The sequence below is a fragment of the Callithrix jacchus genome, chromosome 14, assembly GCF_049354715.1.
Source record: "Callithrix jacchus isolate 240 chromosome 14, calJac240_pri, whole genome shotgun sequence".
In the NCBI taxonomy this organism is placed as follows: domain Eukaryota; kingdom Metazoa; phylum Chordata; class Mammalia; order Primates; family Cebidae; genus Callithrix; species Callithrix jacchus.
The window spans coordinates 106,729,166-106,747,498 of record NC_133515.1 but is presented as its reverse complement, the minus strand read 5'-3'; the positions used below and the strand labels follow the sequence as shown (position 1 = coordinate 106,747,498).

The window sequence follows — 18,333 nt, the reverse complement described above, 5'->3', positions numbered from 1 at the left end:
TAGTTTGAACCATTTGATATTACTTATGTCAAACCACATTTTGACATACAAAATAGCAGTTTCATATGGTTCAACCTCATATTGTTGATAAATTTATACACATGGAAACATAGTGTACATATTTGTATCCTGATTTTTTTCATTGAATTAAATGGCATAAATTCCTCTGACATTAAACATTTTTAAAGCTTGAAACTCAACAAGTTAAAACAATTTTCAGTGGTTTGCCATTTTTCATTTTATGAATGTAAAATAAACGCTTATAGCAAACTACTTAAAGGAAAATTTTCTGCTTCTTTGCATTTTCCATATTGTTGTGAAAAACATCCAAATCTCAAGCTTCTCTTCCAGTCATGTCTTTGAGGCTTTGAAGTCAAAATGAAAGATGTGCACTTCAAGGCAACAGCAAACGTGACCACTGAGCATTTTGTAAATTAGGCTCGATTTTTGAATAACGCTTATAAATCAAAGACTGTTAGTATGTGCACTTGACCCTGATGGCCCACAGAATTGGTTTTTGCAATCAACAGCTTGTGCTGCCTAAATATTTACCCTCTGCCATCACTAAGCTACATGCTGCAATCTACTTGCTGAAATATTATTTCAGTTTTAATAACATCCTTTCACTTAGAGACACCTCTAACTGCAAGAGACTCAGCACTGACTCCCAACAGCTCCACTGAACATGTAAACCAAAAGATTCCTTCCAGCTTCCTGAATTGGGTGATGTCCTCAAGATGAAGTCTGGAAAAGTAGATGGGGTCACACAAAGTCAAACAATGAGAAAAACATTCATTTGGAAAGCACATTGGGAATCATTCACTTGAAAATCTGAAATAGAGCAAATACTTCTGTTTTATTGAGGCAAAAGTTTCAGTGGGTTACCATGGGGGAAATTCTGCAAACTGAATGCATCCCAGCTTTTCCCAGGAAATCTTGCATGGAGATGAATCACCCACCGTCCATATGCTTTGCCATATTTCACCAAGCACATGACAGAATGCAACTTAGAAAACCCCCACAAATGTCATGCCAGTGCTCAGCCAGTCCTATCCATTTTGAAAATGGTGGAAGTGAGGATTCTAAAGGTGGATTTTATGTACTTGCAATGATACGCTTTAAAATGGATAAAAATAAAACAAAATTCTTTTAAGAAATTTTAATTCCAAGAAACTACAGAGAATAAAGATTCTTTAAAAATGGTTTTGCCTTAGATAGCTCTCTAGGTTCAGATTTGAATTGAAAAGTGTTCATTTGCTGAGTTAAATTCACCCTATATGTCACCATCCATGAAGGGATTTTAGCCAAATCGCCTGAAAGGTCTGCAGCAGGTAATCTGAGTTTCCTCACACTCTGAAAGTTGTACTCCTAATTTTCCAGGTTTCATGGAACGCACGTTTCCTTTAAAACCTTTTGAATTTGCTTTGGGTGCTGGTTCTATGTCTCATCCAGAAGTGGGAGGAAGAAGTCAGCTGTTTGTAAATAGAAGGCAGCAACTGAGAAGGGATTATAATAATTTTCACTTAGAGAGTATCTTACACTTGAAATTTCAGGGAGCTTTGCAAACTTGTAAGGATTATTTCTCTCATTCTATTGGGAAGAAAACTGGGCCACACCCCACCCAAGACAGTAAGTTAGATAAAGTCAACAGTAGAAGTGGTAAGTGCGACATCCTCTTTGCAGGCCGCTGAATCTCACTTCCTGTGAGTCAGGCCAAGTCCAGAATAACATCATTAGGGCTGACCCCTGTCAGAACTGCACATACATACAGCCCTTGCAACCACATGGAAACCATTGCTGGTCCTGGGGAAAGTCTGTTGTTGTCCAAGAGATGACTGATCACATATTCGCAGCTGGAGATTAAACGGATTCAAAGATGTGGTGATGACCACCTTTTGCCATCACTCCAAAAAGACTAATGAACTATATGTGTTTATTTGTATGATCTCTGTAAGCCCTAGAAATAAAAAAGGCTTACATGTGAGTGCTAGTTTAGGTTTTGGCTAATGTATTAAAACACTGACTGAATGTTTGGTCAATCTTGGCCAATCTTGGTCAATCTTGGGGTATGAGGAACCTAGCCTCCACATGTCCAGATGCTTCTCCTACTCACCCTCTACTGAGCATTCAATACTATTTTTTTTTAATGTCAAGTGCTATTTATTTTGACATTTTAGAAATGTCCCTGAAAGACAAATCAGTGTCTTTAAAGATGAATAATCCTGATAGTAAATTTAGGGCTTTGAAAGTCAACACATATCCCTCCCTTCACCATGATGGCAGATTTTGAAACCTTTTTGCAGGAATTAGAAGTAGCCTTGGTCCTCTTGGCCAAGATTGACCAAACATTCAGGCAGTGTTTTAATACATTAGCCAAAACCTAAACTAGCACTCACATGTAAGCCTTTTTTACTTCTAGGGCTTACAAAGATCATACAAATAAACACATATAGTCAGATGCACATTCCAGAAAATCAATACAGGCAGAACATATTTTCTTTTTTTCCAACCAATGTATCAAATTAAATACAAAGTCAAATTGCTCTATAAGATAATTTAATCCCTTGGACCAAACTCAGCCTGCCTTCTGTCTCGGTAGGTGAAGGTGTCTGGACAACCTGTCATGCCCATCCATTCCCAGATTGTCTGTGGGCTGCTTTTGTGTTACAGCAACGTGGTTGAGCTATTGGCACAGAAAAACGTATGGCCCGCAAAGGCTACAGTTTACTTTCTAACCCTTTATAGAAACGAGTTGACAACCCCTGGCTTGTTCTATAAAATGAGTTAGTTAGCCATAAAAGATCCTATAAAATTATGAGGAAAAAATAGTCACGTCTTTAGAGCAGATTCAGGGGATGCAGCCTGGTTAAAAATGCCCTCCCTGATCCTGGCTGTTGTCCATGGTACCTCCCTACCTCCATCCACGAGCCATGAATTGGCCATAAGGGAAGCACATAAGGGAAGTTGAGTCTGTCAATGATTCCCAGTAGGGAATTATACCTCACCTCAGAACCACTCATTGACCTCAGATACCCATTTGTTCCTTTTCTAGCTACCAAACTCCCTGGTCTTAGCTCAGCACCCAGCTGCTCAGTCAACATTGTCAGGTGCTTCAGAAGCCAAGGAGGATGAGGAGCAACCGTCTCCTAGTGGAGACGGTTAGATAAACAGTGGAAATTAGATAAACAGTGGTTACTTTAATGAGGGCAGGTATAGGGAGGTGGCAGTGTAGTCGCCAGTGTGAATGGCAAGTGAGAGAGAAAAGATGAGAAGTGTTGATTGTGCAGGCTTCTGCAAGAAAGGAAATGAGACAAGAGGGCTGTCCTTCAAGGAAGAGGCTTGTTTTTTTTTTTCTTTGAAGTATTTATTGATCATCTTGTATGTGTCAAGCAAAACATCACCAGCCAAATTCCACAAACAATTCTAATTTATAATTTATAAATACCATTTTGACTTGTGTTCTACTTTTCCCCCAACCCCCAGGTTGCTTTAGGCCATGTATGCCAGAACCTATCAAACTCTTTCTCAATTTTGCATCTCAGAAACATGGAACTTACTCTTTCATCTATCTGGAAAATTTTTCGTCTCAGGCTAAATGTCACCTCATTAGAGAGACCTTCTTTATCCAATATAGAAGTTCCTTTTACTACCTATCCTCTACTCTTCTTCATTTTTCTCCATTGTAGTTATTATCATCAGATTTGTACAATATCTATTTTGTTCATGTATTCCCAACTATCTAGAACAATCTCTGGCAAACATTAGATACTCAATATTTGTAAATGAAAAAGGAAATGATTTTCACCATTGAGGGAGCTTATATATGCCTATATTAATTATACCATCGTCATTTTGATGAGTAAAACAAAACACGCATGATTAAGTTATTGCATAATGTTATTAGTAGTCACCTAAAATAGCTCTCTTAAGAATTCTTTTCCTTACTGAACTACCTATACTGAAGCACCTTCTTATTCTTTATGTGGCTTCCCATTTACCAGCTTCTTTAAGGTAAGATACTTGAATTACATGGTAGAAACATTATAGATGATGGAATCTCAACACCCGCCACCCCAATTCAGACATCATTACCTTAATTACTCTTTGTGGAAGAGACTTGTTAAAAGGGTTTTGTTTTGTTTTAAGGATGGTGTATATTTAAATGTGCGAACAGGCTGAGATCAAGAATCTAGGGAAAAGCCAGAGGTGGGAATCTGAAGATACAGAACAGATAGAGGTGGCAAAGCAAGAACTCAAAGAATGAGAGGTCAGGGGGTTGAGACGGGTGGAGGGCTTTGCGTTGGACAAGAAGCAAACCCACAGTGGCTACATGGACTACAATCACCAAAGCTCGTTATGAACCACAGAGCAGGTTAACGTAGCAGAAAGGCAGCCCCTAGGGAAGCCGAGGTACTTGTGCCATCGGCCAAAGGGCCAATGAAGAACTAACATTTTGAGTGGCAGTTGAGTGTCCAGGTACACTGAATAACATTTCAGAGAATCCCCTGCTTTCCCTCGATGTTCTGCCTCCTGGGACGTCTGTCTCAAGCCATTCAGGAGTTCCTGAGAAACCTTGAAGCTGGCTTGAAGGAAGCTATGTACCTATTTGCAAAAATCACATTCGCCTTTTAACTAGATTTTAGCTCTAACTTACAAACCAGCCCAATGTTTTCATACCTGTATTTGCACAAAATGTAGAGAAAACGTCATATTTCATAAAGAGTGAAAAGCATGGAAATCAGGAGAACAATTAAACTGTCAGAGGAGGAAGCACTTTCTGGTGTTGACGCTGATTCTCTGTTTACAATAGCACTTGTTCAGGAAACCTTCAATGATTCATACAGAAAACAAAATCAAGAAATTACTTTGTCAAAATGTGCAAATTTAACCTCCAGGGATTTGGGGAGGGGGCGGTGGGAGCAGTTCTGTAATTACAAGTCGCATGGAGGTACTTCATTCTTGGCAGTGATGGGGAAGCGCAAATTGAAAAGTATGTAGTGACAGTTGGTGGCAGAAATCCTAGAGAAAACTAAGCCTGCCAGGTACCAATCCGTGCATGACAAGATCATCGCAAATGCTTGGATGACTCATATTTTCCCCTTACAGTTGCACGGTGGTTCTATGATATGTGATTTTTGAGACTTTATAATTATACCTGGTGTCACACATGGTCTCAGGAGACACCACAATCTTTTTATTTGCTCCCTTCTCTTGGGTCAAAAACCCAGAGGGGTGAAAAATAGCCAAAATATTTTGGAGGTTAGACATCATTTTGGGTTTTTTAAGAGCTATACAAAGTTAAACTCTCATGGTTTTGAAATTAACAAGGAGAAATAAAGCAAACAAACAAATTAAACATGACATGTGGTGAGCATCGCATTAGCAGCAAACATTGACTCTGTGGACCCTTACTCCAAGTAAGGGGAAGGGCTGAGTGATTCCATCCATCATTTCTTCCTTCCTGCTTCCCATAAGTAGTGTTAGGAGACACTGTGCTGGCATGCTAGGGCTGCTACAACCAAGTCCCACAAACGAGGTGGTTAACAACCGAAATGCACCATCTCATGATCTGGAGGCCACAACTTCAAGATCAAGGTGTGGGCAGGGTTTGTCCCCTCTGAGGCGGTGAGGGAGACTCTGTCCTGGGCCTCTCCCCCAGCCCTGGTGCTTTGCTGGCCACCTTCAATGTTCCTGGACTTGTAGAAGCATCACCCTGATCTCTGCCTTCATCTTCACATGACCTCTTCCTGTGTGTGTGCCTGTGTTCAAATTTCCCCTTTTTAGAAGGACACTAGTCATCCTGGATCAGGGCCACCCTAATGCCCTGACCTTAACTGGGTGTAAAGACCTTATATCCAAATAAGGTCATATGCTAAGGTGGCAGGGTTTAGGACTGCAACATATCTGTTTTTCTTTTCCTTGTTACTTCATTTTTTTTTTTTTTTGGTGGGATGGGCAGAGGGGCCACATTCCATCCCATAGCAGGCACTTTGAACTTGGCCCTATCCCAGGTGAAGGTGGGCAGTGATCAACAAAAGAGAGGCAGTGCTTGTCTTCATAGAGGTCAGAATCAGGAGGAAGGACCAGTCAGTCGATTAACAGGCATTTAGCAAACGGTGACTTCATGACGGTTACGGTGAGTGCTAGGAGGGAAAACCCACAGGGGCCAGGAAAATGTGCAATGGAGGGATCCACACCATTGGGGGCCAGGATCTGCTCCCCAGGAAACAGCGCAGAGAGGAGGCCGGTGTTGCCAGGCTAGGATGGTGAGGGCGTCAGCGGAGAGAATGGCCTGTGTGGGGGCCAGTGGGGGAAGCGGGTGGATCTTGGCAAACAGCAGGAATGGAAACGGCTGGAGCATATGTCTCAATGACATAGTCATAGAAATGAGAAGAGAACCTGCCATTCTCACTGACTGCTCTCTTATCTCCCCACAGGCTACTGTTCCGTGGGCTCCTTGCACCCACTCCCTTCCTACCCTCTTTTTATAACATTTAGAAGCATTTCATTTTGTGTTTTCTTATTTTTCAGGAACACATTCATGAACTGCCCAATGCCAATGCCCTGTTTTCAGAAGGCGTGTCCCCCATACCTGGCTTCAGGATACCACCTTATAAGAAGCAAGCTGTGACAGCTCCCAGCCCCGAGCCCCTTTGCTGAATTAGGCACTTTTCACCATGTTCTAGCATCATCTATGGTATAGTCATTAAAAGCACAGAGTCTGGATTCAGACTGCCTGGGTGGGAACTCTGTCACAGCGAATTGCTCCGAATTTCCACTTCCTCAGCTGTAGAACAGGCATGCAGAGAGTTCAGCACTCCGAATACCCTGCTCCCCAATTTTTTATGAAGATCAAATGAATGAATCCAGGTAAGGCACTTGGAACATTTCCTGGCACAGAATGAGAAGAAAATAAATATTGGACATGACAACACTCAATGTAATTCCTGCCTGCTTAAAATACTCTTTCACGTGATTTTAAATGTCTTAGGGACCTTTTCACCCAGTGCCTAACAAATCACGTGGATATAGTACATGCACAGTCAGAAATCACCGAGTGAATGAATAAATGAATGAAGCATGTGTTGAAGCAGTGCCTGAAATATGACACATTCCAATTCCTGCCTCAAATTAGAGATGGCCTAAAAGACTAAGGTCATTTCTAAGAATCTTTCTTTAAAGAATTACTAATTCACATTCTATCAATGTGGGGATTCACAGCTTGACTTATTATTTGTGAGCTAATTTGTGAATTATTATTTGTGACCCGATCTGTGAATTATTTGTGAGCTAATTTGTGAATTATTATTTGTGAGCTGATTTGTGAATTATTATTTGTGAGCTGATTTGTGAATTATTATTTGTGAGCTGATTTGTGAATTATTATTTGTGAGCTGACTCACAAATAATCTGACAAACAGGCCACAGTCGCTAAAAAAAAAAGTTCTTGTTTTATTTAAAGTGTATTAAAGTAGTAACTATAGGTAAATATTTTAAAATATATAAATCACATGACCATGAAATGTCAGGGGACATTCTGAAAGCCCCCTGTTAAGAAGGCCCCCGTGTAAGTAAGATAGGCTCTAGGTCCATTCAATCAAATGAAGTATGAATGTGTTCAACACAACGTGTCAGTTGTGGACACTAAAGGTCTTCAGGCAGTACTAGTGATGCATTGTTATGTAGTGTCAGCTTTTACATTTAATCCCCACATAACCATGGGAGGGAAATGTTATCATCATATTATATGGAAGTAGAAAAATGCAGAAGCTGATTCAAAGCCAAGTTTCTCTTCAGGGACTTTCAAATTGCCATTTTGGTTTTATCCTAGAAGTATGCTTCTTAATCTCTACTTCAAATTTGGTTCACAAAGGCATACAGCAGGTTTACTGTGTGTGTCTTTATTGATACATCATAACTGTACATATTTATGGGGTACATGTGATATTCTGATACACACATACAATGTGCAATGATCAAATCAGGGTAATTAGTATGTCCATCACCTTGAACATTTATCATTTATGTGTGTCAAAAACATTTCAAATCTTTTCTTCTACCTATTATGAAATTTGCAATATACTCTGGCCAGGAATGATGACTCATGCCTGTAATCCCAGCACTTTGGGAGGCCATGGCAGGTGGATCACTTAAGGTCAGGAGTTCAAGACCAGCCTGGCCAACATAGTGAAAGCCTGTCTCTACTAGAAATACAAAATTAGCCAGGCATGGTGGCATGCCTGTAATCCCAGTTACCCGGGAGGCTTGAACCTGGGAGGCAGAGGTTGCAGTGAGAAAAGATCATTGCCACTGGGAAACAGAGCGAGACTTCATCTCAAATAATAAAAGTAATTATTATTATTATATACATACATAGTATTTTTAACTATATTCACCTTACTGTGCTATTGAACACTAGAACTTATTCTAACTGTATGTTTTTACCCACTAACAAACCTGTCTTCATCTCCCCTACACTTCTCAGCCTCTAACTATCATTTTACTGTCTACTTCCCTGGAATCAACATTTTTAACTCCCATATATGAATGAGAACATGCAATATTTTTGTGCCTGACTTATTTCACTTAATATAGTGACCTTCCGTTCCATTCATGTTGCTGCAAGTGGGATAAGATTTAGTACTATTCTTAGAGCTGAACAGTATTTTAATGTGTATATTTACCATATCTTCTTTATCCATTCATCTACTGATGCTATACAAGAAAACTCCACCTTTGTTTTTCCTCAAAGCTAGGGTAGACATTGAGAAAGGGAGAAAAGCGTGGCACTTAGTGTCCTCTAGTGGCTCAAGGACATTGGCTCCAGGAGTGAGAAACTCAGTGGCTGGGGAGTAGAGGAGAGCCACTCATGCTGCAGTGCCTGGTGTTTGAGCATGGACAGTACCTCATGTGGGGTCATCCTGGCTGCCTTTCATGTAGGAGATGGTGAGACCGGGCATGCCGGCCATCTCCCCAGATACTGCTGAACTCAGCTGATTATATATCTGCATGTGCTGCCATCAAAGAATCAGCAAAGGTAACTGACTAACCCAAAGAGAGAAAGGTTGATGACTTTGACTTAGGCAGAGACACTGAGAAATGATCAACTTGTACATGCCAATAGAGGCAATGAGAGACACATAACAGAGGCTTGGGACAGTGTTTTCCAATTTTTTCCATCTGAACCTGAGTATCATTATTGTAAAAATCACAGAATCATCTGTGAATGACGACATTCAGAGATGTCATCATTACACTCCGGACAACAGACATCAGATTTTTAAAACAGTTTAAATAATCTAATGTGCCGGAATTCATCCTACAGCCGAGGTGTCATCTTGGTCATCACTACCAAGTTGATAAATGTGCATTAGATTTAAAAACATTATTAACAATTCAAGTGGAGTAACTCATGTTTCTCCAATGATAGCAGCTATGACAGTTGCATTTAAACACATTTCCGTTGCTGATAAAGCTACTTAATATGTCAGGCAACATCTCTAAAAAAGAGAGGAGGGATAAAGAAATGTTGAGATACAACTAAAGTCATTTTACTACATCTGTGCAGATCTGGAAAAGAGACTTGTCAGTAAGATAACTGTAAGTAGGTTAAATAGGATACAGACATCATTGTAATTGTTCAGAAGAAATTTGTTATAGACTGTTTGAACTGGAAATTTTATTTCTAAATTTGCCAATCTAGATTTTATGAAGTTCATTTTTAAAAAGAGTGAAAATATGAATAAATACATTTCCCTTTCTTCTTGAGTTTCCTAATCCATAATTGATAGTTAAAGCAAAAATTATAATGTTATCTCATAAACTTGTTATGAATATATGTAGGAAAGATATTTAAAACAATTATATTTTTAATAGGGAAGGATAAAGGGTAACATTTCTACACTTCACTTGAACTAGTAAAATGTCAACATCAGTAGCCAGTGTTATAAATATAAAATGTGATATTTGAGCAATAACTAAAATGTCCACACAAAGAGATACACTCAAAAACTATACAAATTAATCAAAAGGACATCTAAAAAATGTTAAAGAGAAGATAAAAAAACAAGACAAGAAAGACAGGGGCAAAAAAAAAAAGAAACAAAATAAGGAGAAAACAAAAAATAAAATCACACACATCAGTCTTAAACTATCAATAATTACATTAAATGTAAATGGTTTAAAAACACTAATTAAAGGCAGAGATAGGCAGAGTGAATTAACTAAATGATCCATGGGGAAAGGAGCCACCAAGCTAGCCTGGATATTTGAGAATTGAGGCAGCAGCTGCTGAAGCTACATCAGTGGGAAAACTATAATGATCATGGTAAATTGAAAATTAAGGAATGGAAATACAAATATGCCTTGCAGACATTTGCTATATTAATAACAAAGAAAGTAAATTTTAGGCCAGGGATGATAGCTCACACCTGTAATTTCAGCTACTCAGGAGGGTGAGGCAAGAGAATCACTTGAGCCTGGGAAGTGGAGGTTGCAATGAGCTGAGATCATAGACCTGCACTCCAGCCTGGGTGACAAAGCAAGACTTTACTTAAAAAAGAAAAGAAAAAAAGAGAGGAGAGGAGAGGAGAGGAGAAAAAGTAGATTTTAGAGCTAATAAAACTACCAAGAACATAGAGGGGCATTATATAATGACAAAATGGTTAATTCACCAAAAGATATACAATTTAAAAATGTGTGGGCATCAAACAATAAATTGTAAAATCTGTGAAGCAAGAACTGACAGAACCAAAAGGAGAAATTTAGTTGAAAACTTTAATACCTCCTTCTTGACAATTGCTAGAACTTGACAGAACATTATTATGAGTGTATAAGAACTAAAACACCATTGATCAAAAGTATCTAATAGACATTTATACAATATGCTGGCCCAAAACAACAGAAAACACATACTTTCTAGGAATTCTCATAACATAATAACAACATAGATTATATTCTGGACCATAAACCCAACCACAAAGATAACAGAAAAATATTCAAGCACTTGGAAACTAAACAGCAGACTTCTAAATAATCCATGGGTCAAACAAGATGCCTCAAAGACCTGCACATGTACCCTAGAACCTAAAGTAAAATGAAATAAATAAAAACATTGAATTGAATAATATGGAAATGCAGCATATTGAAATTTGTGGAACATAAATGAAGTGGTGCTGAAGGGAAATTTATAGTACTCAATGCTTACATTACAAAGAAGGAAAATCCTCACATCAATAATATATGCTTTCTCCTTAAGAATCTAAAAAGGAAAAAGAAAAAGAAACTCAAAACAAGGAGAGAGAAGGAAATACTAAAGATTGGAGCAGAAATCCATGATACTGAAAGCAGAAAACAATAGATAAAATTAATGAAACAAAGAAACAGTTATTTGAAAAGAACAATAAAATTTATCAAGTCTTTTGCAAGACAGAAGACATAAGTAATCAATGTCAGTAATGAAACTGGGTATATCACCACAAACCCTGCAGAAGCTTAGATAAAATGAACTGATTCCTGGAAAAGTACAGACAACTATAATTCACACAATGTCAAGTACATACTTCAAATAGCACCATAACTATTAAGGAAATTAAATATGTAATTTTAAAACTTCAAAAATAGAAATATCTAAGAACAGAAAATTTCATGATAAAATTCTTCCAAGTGGTTAAAGAATAACTAAAATCAATTTTATACAATATCTCCCAGAAAATAATGTGGAGAAAATACTTTTCAATTCATTTTATGGAGCTATTGTTACTATCCTGATAACAAAGCTACACAAAAGATAGTAGGAAAAAAAGGAAACTACAGATCAATATTCCTCACAAACATAGGTGTAAAAAATCTTTAACAAAATATTAGGAAATAGAATCCATCAATATGTAAAGAGAATTATACCATAACCAATTATGGTATCATAACCAATTATTCCAGATGTACACAACCAGAATGCATGAATGTTCAACATTCAAAAATTAGTCAATGTAATCTGTCATATTAATAATCTAGAAAAAAATCCAAGATTGTATCAATTGATGCAGAAGAATCATTTAACAAAATTCAACACTTATTCATGATAAAATCTCTCAGAAAAATAAGAAGAGGAAAACTTCCTCAATTCAATAAAGAAAATCTATTTCTAAAAACCCAAAAGCTAGTATTATACTTAAGGTTCAAAGACAACACTTTTTTTTCCTAAGACTGGGAACAAAGCCAGTGTGCCCACTCTCACAGCTCTTACTCAACATAATATTGGCAGTTCTATCCAATAGAATAAAGCCAGGAAATAAAATAAAGGCATACAGATTAAAGAGGAAGAAATAAAACTATCCATATTTGCAGATAGGATGATTATCTATGTAGACAATCCAGAAGAATCTCAAATAAAGTTCTAGAGTTAATCATCTGAGCCGGGTTGCAAGATGCAGGATAGGTAATCAAAATCAAATATATGTCTGTATACTATCAATGAACATATAGACACCAAAACTAAAAATATTAACAACTGCTCAAAACATAAGAGATTGTTATTTGCAATTATACCAAAACATATAAGATACTTGTGGGCTGAAAACTACCCAAAAAACTGATTAAAGAAATTAAGAAACATATAAACAAACAGGAAGATATACCATGTTCATGGACTGGCAGATTCAATACAGTAAAGGTGTCAATTCTTCCCAAATTGATATACAGGTTGAATGTAGTTGCTATCAAAATTGCAGCAAGATTTTGTGGTAGTAATAGATAACATTATTTTAAAATTTATATGAAAATGCAAAGGAACTATAATGACCAAAATAATTTTGAAAAAAAATATATAAAATGAAAATAATTAGTCTACATAATTTCAAGACATTTTATAGCCACAGTAATCATGACTCTGTATTGGTTGAGGGGTAGACATATAAGTCTGGGAAACATAATAGTAAACAGAGAAACAGATACACACAAATATGCCCAGTTGATTTTCGACAAAGGTGCAGGAGCAACACAGTAGAGTGAGGGTAGCTTTCTAAACAAATGGTGCTATTGCAATTGGCCATCTATAGGCAAAAATTCCAAAGTATCTCCAAAAATCCTCTATAACTAATATGCAAATCTCGAGATAAAATATAACCATGCAAAAATCAATCATATTTCTATGATGTCTTCAACCTAAACTTCACAGCTTCTACAAAAAATTAAATCCAAATAGATTGCAGGTTTAAGTGTAAAAACAGAGCTATATAATTTATAGAAAAAAAATAGAGAAAAATTTTAGGATCTTGAGCTAAGCAAAGATTTCTTAGACTAGACACAAAAAGCATGATATATGGAAGAAAAAAATGGTAAACATGGATGTCATCAAAAGAGAATGTGGGGAAACTGGGTCACTCATATGTTGTTAAGAATATAAAATTGTTCAGCCACACTGGAAAACAGTTTGGCAGTTTTTTATAAGACTAAACTTGCACCTACCATGCACCTAGCAATTGCAGCATAGGGCATAAATCCCAGAAAAATTAAAATTATGTACTGTGTCAAGGATACATGAGATCTTTCTGTATTATTTCTTACAACTGCATGGGAATCTACAATTGTCAACAAATAAAAACTTTAATAAAATACCATAATTTTTTAAAACACAAAAGATGTACAGACTTCATAGTCATCTGTTTTCTATCTCCCCAACCCCACTGCCAGAATGCAAGTGACAAGAGAGGTGAGATGAGATGTGGGTAGAAGTTGACCATTTCTTTGTCTCCTACACCAAAGAAGTGCATGGTGGACAGTGGACACTCAAATCTTTGTTGCATATGTCAAGGCAGGGACAGGTGCTGCAGAGTGACTTTCATAGAGCAAGGTATGCCAGACTGAAGCTTAGCAAAGAATTCCACAGTGCAGGGCCCTGCCCATGCCTTCAAACTTGTCTTAAACCCATGCTTCACCACAGACAGGTGCCTTGACTGCCTCTGTTCTGGAATTCTTCAAGAAACCCACAGATCATGTACACCTAGTGCTTGTCATTCCAATTCTGCCTTATGAAGCATGTCATTCAGTTTGCCTTTTGAAAATATCATTAAAGTTGTATTTATAATAATAATGACAGCTGACATTTATTAAGCATTTACAATGTGCTGGACATGTTTCTAAGCATGTATCTATTTTCCCATTTAAGCCATACAACTACTTGGAAATTCTATCATCTTCATATTTAAGAAGCTGAGGAGGAGAGATGTTAAGTAACTAACGGATTTACAAGCCAGTAAGTGTTTGAGGAGATACCCTAACTGTAGAGTTTCATTCTTGAACCCTGTAAACCATTGCACTGCATGGCCTCACATGGCTCAAGACTGAGTCCTGTATAAGGACAGGAGGTCCTGACCGCCATAAATTTTGCTATCACGTAGTGCATGAGGTATTTTAATTATGATTATTTTATTATGTTTTGTTTGAGACAGGGTCTTGCTCCGTTCCCCAGGCTGAAGTGTAGTGGCATGATCATGGCTCGCTGTAACCTCCACCTCCCAGAATCAAGCGATCCTCCCACTTCAGCCTCCTGAGTAGCTGAGACTACAGGTGTGCACCACCATGTCCAGCTTATTTTTATATTTTTTGCAGAGACAGGTTTTCACCATGTTACCCAGGCTGATCTCAAACTCCTCCTGGGCTGAAGCAATCCACCCACCTAGGCCTCCCAAAGTGCTGAGATTACAGGTGTGAGCCACCACACCTGGCTGGTATTTCAATTATGAGTTATTTATATACTGAGTGTTGTAAGCCTATACTTCTTTTCCTCCCTCTCCCTCTTTCTTTATTTCCACAACCTTCTTTTGACAGGAGAGATTATTTAAAAGACAGTTATTAACTCAGGGCATGTAGAAATATAAAAAAAGTGGTTTTGTAAACCTTCAGAAGAAACTAGAAAAAGAATATCAAAGGCCAGGAAAGTAAATAACAGTTATAAACTCTTCCCCACTCTATTTTTATAAATAAAATGTTTTAAAATTGCAATGTCAATTCGGGTTTTCTTATACCATAGAATTTTAGATTTTGTGATGTTTGGGACAAATAGCTACACAGTCCTAAGGGTCAACAGATGTTATTAAGCCATTTTATTGTAAGAGGAATTTTTTTTTAATTCTTCATTTAAATATTACTCTGTTTCCAGTCGCAAGACACTGAGTCCCAAGGATGGCCCTTTGTTTTCTGAGACAGACAGGAAGGTAAAGGTGATGGCTGGGAGGAAATACACTGAAAAGTCAAGAAATAACTGGATTGTTCATATGAAAAGTAGAGTGAGCAGATTCGAGGGAGAGACCTGGGAGAAGGAGGAGGCACAGGCTGGCCAAATGCAGGGGCTGCCTGAAAGGAGGGGAATGAAGGTAGAAAAAGGGGTGTGAGAAATCCATTCTGAAACAAAGAACGTGGACCCAACACTGTTTAGAGAGAGCACCAGGAGAAAGATTGGAAATGTTGAAGGAGAAGTGTTTGAGGTTTCATCACGCAATGTCCGATGGAAACCATTTTCTGGGTCTCTCCACAAAATCCTTAGCAAAATTTCTACCTCCGAGGAGTTGCTTAGAAAAGTTAGAAGCTTGCTAAATTTGTTAACAAGAAATTTCAAATTATAAGGCATAGACAGAAATGTCTATTCATTAACTCATGAATTAAAAGAGTAAAAAAAATTGGTTCATGTGTTAAGAAAATCAGTTCTACTTCTCTGGATTAACATGAAATTTAAAACTAAGTTTGATATGACTTATTACAGCTTATTCTCATTCAACCTTCTTCTAAAACTGTTGTAGAAAAGACAACCTTGAACTATTGTACTAAAATCTGCTTTGATGGAGAGTGATTCATGGAAATGAAATCAGAAGAACCACTGAACTGTCTAGTGAAGAGACTGAAGTTGCCTTCAGGGCCCAGACAACAGAGTTCCCTCGATTCTGCAGCAGTCTTACTTTAGCCCAAGAAGGAAAAGAGCCTGAAGACTCTACCAAGAGACCAGCAATGACACAGTCAACAGGCAGCAGAACCAAAAGCCAAAGCAGGCTCTAGGCGGAGCTTCAATGACTCCAAATACATTCGCTCATTTGAACTTCTCAACATGTCCTCCTTCGACTCTGCCTCCTCATGCAGATTAAGAAACAGACCTAAGTCCTCGCCATCCTTGCCACTGATAAAGTGAAACCAGAAAGCAAGATGAAGCTCTGTTTTTCCCCAGTATCCCACTGGGGAAGGTAGACATTTTGCTAAGGATTTTGTGGAGAGACCCAGAAAATGGTTTCCATCATACGTTGCGTGATGAAACCTCAAAAACTTCTCCTTCGGCATTTCCAATCTTTCTCCTGGTGCTCTCTCTAAACAGCGATGGGTCCACGTGGTTTCTGAATGGATTTTCTCACACCCGATTTTGCACCCTCATTCCCTTCCTCTCAGGCAGTCTTCCTGGATGCCTCAGAAAGAGAAACTGAGTCATCAGTCAAGTCACAGTGTCACTCTGTCCTGATTTCTTCTCCAGAGTATCAAGTAGCAAACTGCCAGGGATATAAGCTCTTTGGGGGATGAATGCAAACATCACTGGGTCATTTGCCAGTAAATCATTTCCAAATGTAGTAAATTCGGATAATTGAACCTATCTATCCACCCATGGGAAGCAAACCCTTCCCAGTTAGTAGTAACTGACACACTCAGTCACGTGGGCAATTGCTCCTCTTGGACAACAACTAATTGATATACTCTTCCACATGTAAACATTTGAATGTTAACTCTCTGCACTTGCATGTTCTTTTGGTTTCAACCAATTCTGTAGGGAGGGGGGAAAAGACTGATTGGCTGATTGAATAATAGAGAGCCAAAATAAATAAGAAAAACTGTACAGAAACAATTTAATTTTCCAGCGGACCCATTCACCGAGTTTGGGTACCAGCCATCTTTTTCTTGATGATCAATCCTAACACCTGAAAATACTCGCATGAGAAACTATTTTTCTAGATTTGGTCCTTTTTCTATGAATCTGAGTAAACCATTCACCTTCACTAAAAGCAGGACCCTAGGTTGTTTTCAAAGCTAGAGCTATTGGTATCCATTGGTTACAAGTCAATATTGATATGAGATTTTGTTACCTAAGAATCTCCCAATAGAATTTTGTCTCTGACAGCCAATCCTTCTTTGTTCATGCTCCAGTCTGTTCTCATTTCCTCCCAGCCAGAACTAGTAAGGGCACGGCATTCATGTTCAGTGTGGTGCCACCAAAACCAGAGAGTGGATTGGCATCTCCTCCATCACTACCACCTTAATGTCACCTCTTCCCAGGCCACTCAAAGTCAAAGGAAAACACATGAGTCTAGATATATGCAGTCTCTGGAAACTGTCAATTGCCCTGTAAATGGAATACACCATAATCACGCAAATGGTTCTTCTTGTTCATTTATGCTGCACTCTAAACCCCATGCTGTGCTGAAATCCTCACATAGTCAACGTTTCAATGTTGCTGCAGATCTGAGCTGTTAATGTTACATGTTGAATTTTCTTTTGCCATTTCCACTCACATTCCAAACACCTTGTGTGAAACCAGCATTCTTGTTAATTATTTTTCATATCACAAGCATTTCAGTCTTGCTATTACAGAGGACCATATAACTCAATGTCCAAAATGCTACAAAAGATAATGCTGTTATTAATTATTCAAGGACTTAAAGCAAGAACTGAGACTGTGCTAGGCAAACCAGGATGTGTGGTCAGGCTGACTACAAGCCTCCTATTATGGAAACTCTGTTTCAATGCCTGTGTTATTTTATAATAAAGAGATAAAAGCTGATTAATCCTGGGGCTTATTTTGTCTTTTTCTCATTACTTGGAATCCATTATGCAGGTGTTTCTGGAGAAGAGAAAATTCTTCTCTGGTCATTTTCACTGTTTTTATCTCTGGTCAATTTTTTTCTCTTTGTGCTATCTCCTGCCTAAATTGCACTGCTTTCTATTTCCCTTTGCCAATACTTCTTTAATTGTATATTTTTTTACTAATGTAGAAATATTATACCGTAGGTGTATTTGGAATCATGTCATTTCCATTGGGATGGTATCTTTTATTTTTAAAAATCTAGAGTTGCTATTTTGAGGTCTAATTGCATGGCATTGAATACGCTCATTGCTCATTTGTTATAACGAAAGCATCCTTAAACCCAGGCTTCTGGGTTAGGACACACCTGCTGGGAAACATTATGCTCCAGCCAAAAGTGTGTAAGGGATAAAAGAGAAAAAAAGCCTGTCAAGAATCACATGAAAAGGTGAGGAATCAGGTGTACCCTTCTACTGGGGTTTAGAAGCCTTACCTGAGTTTAG

The 18,333-nt window shown here is 38.1% G+C and overlaps 1 protein-coding gene and 1 long non-coding RNA gene across 5 annotated transcripts in view; one reads left to right on the top strand and one right to left on the bottom strand.

Moving 5' to 3' along the window:
* Positions 1-17,809, top strand: part of LOC118147410 (uncharacterized) — a 46,847-nt gene extending 29,038 nt beyond the window's left edge. Inside the window, exons 2-3 of one of the 2 annotated variants that reach the window (XR_004733809.3) lie at positions 6,532-6,870; positions 15,795-17,809. This is a non-coding gene — a long non-coding RNA (uncharacterized LOC118147410). Of the gene's footprint in view, positions 1-6,531; positions 9,762-15,794 lie in introns of those variants that run through there. The other variant, XR_013526174.1, reaches the window with a different exon arrangement.
* Positions 1-18,333, bottom strand: part of LOC128929670 (uncharacterized) — a 361,144-nt gene that overhangs the window by 102,902 nt on the left and 239,909 nt on the right. The window lies entirely within an intron of this gene.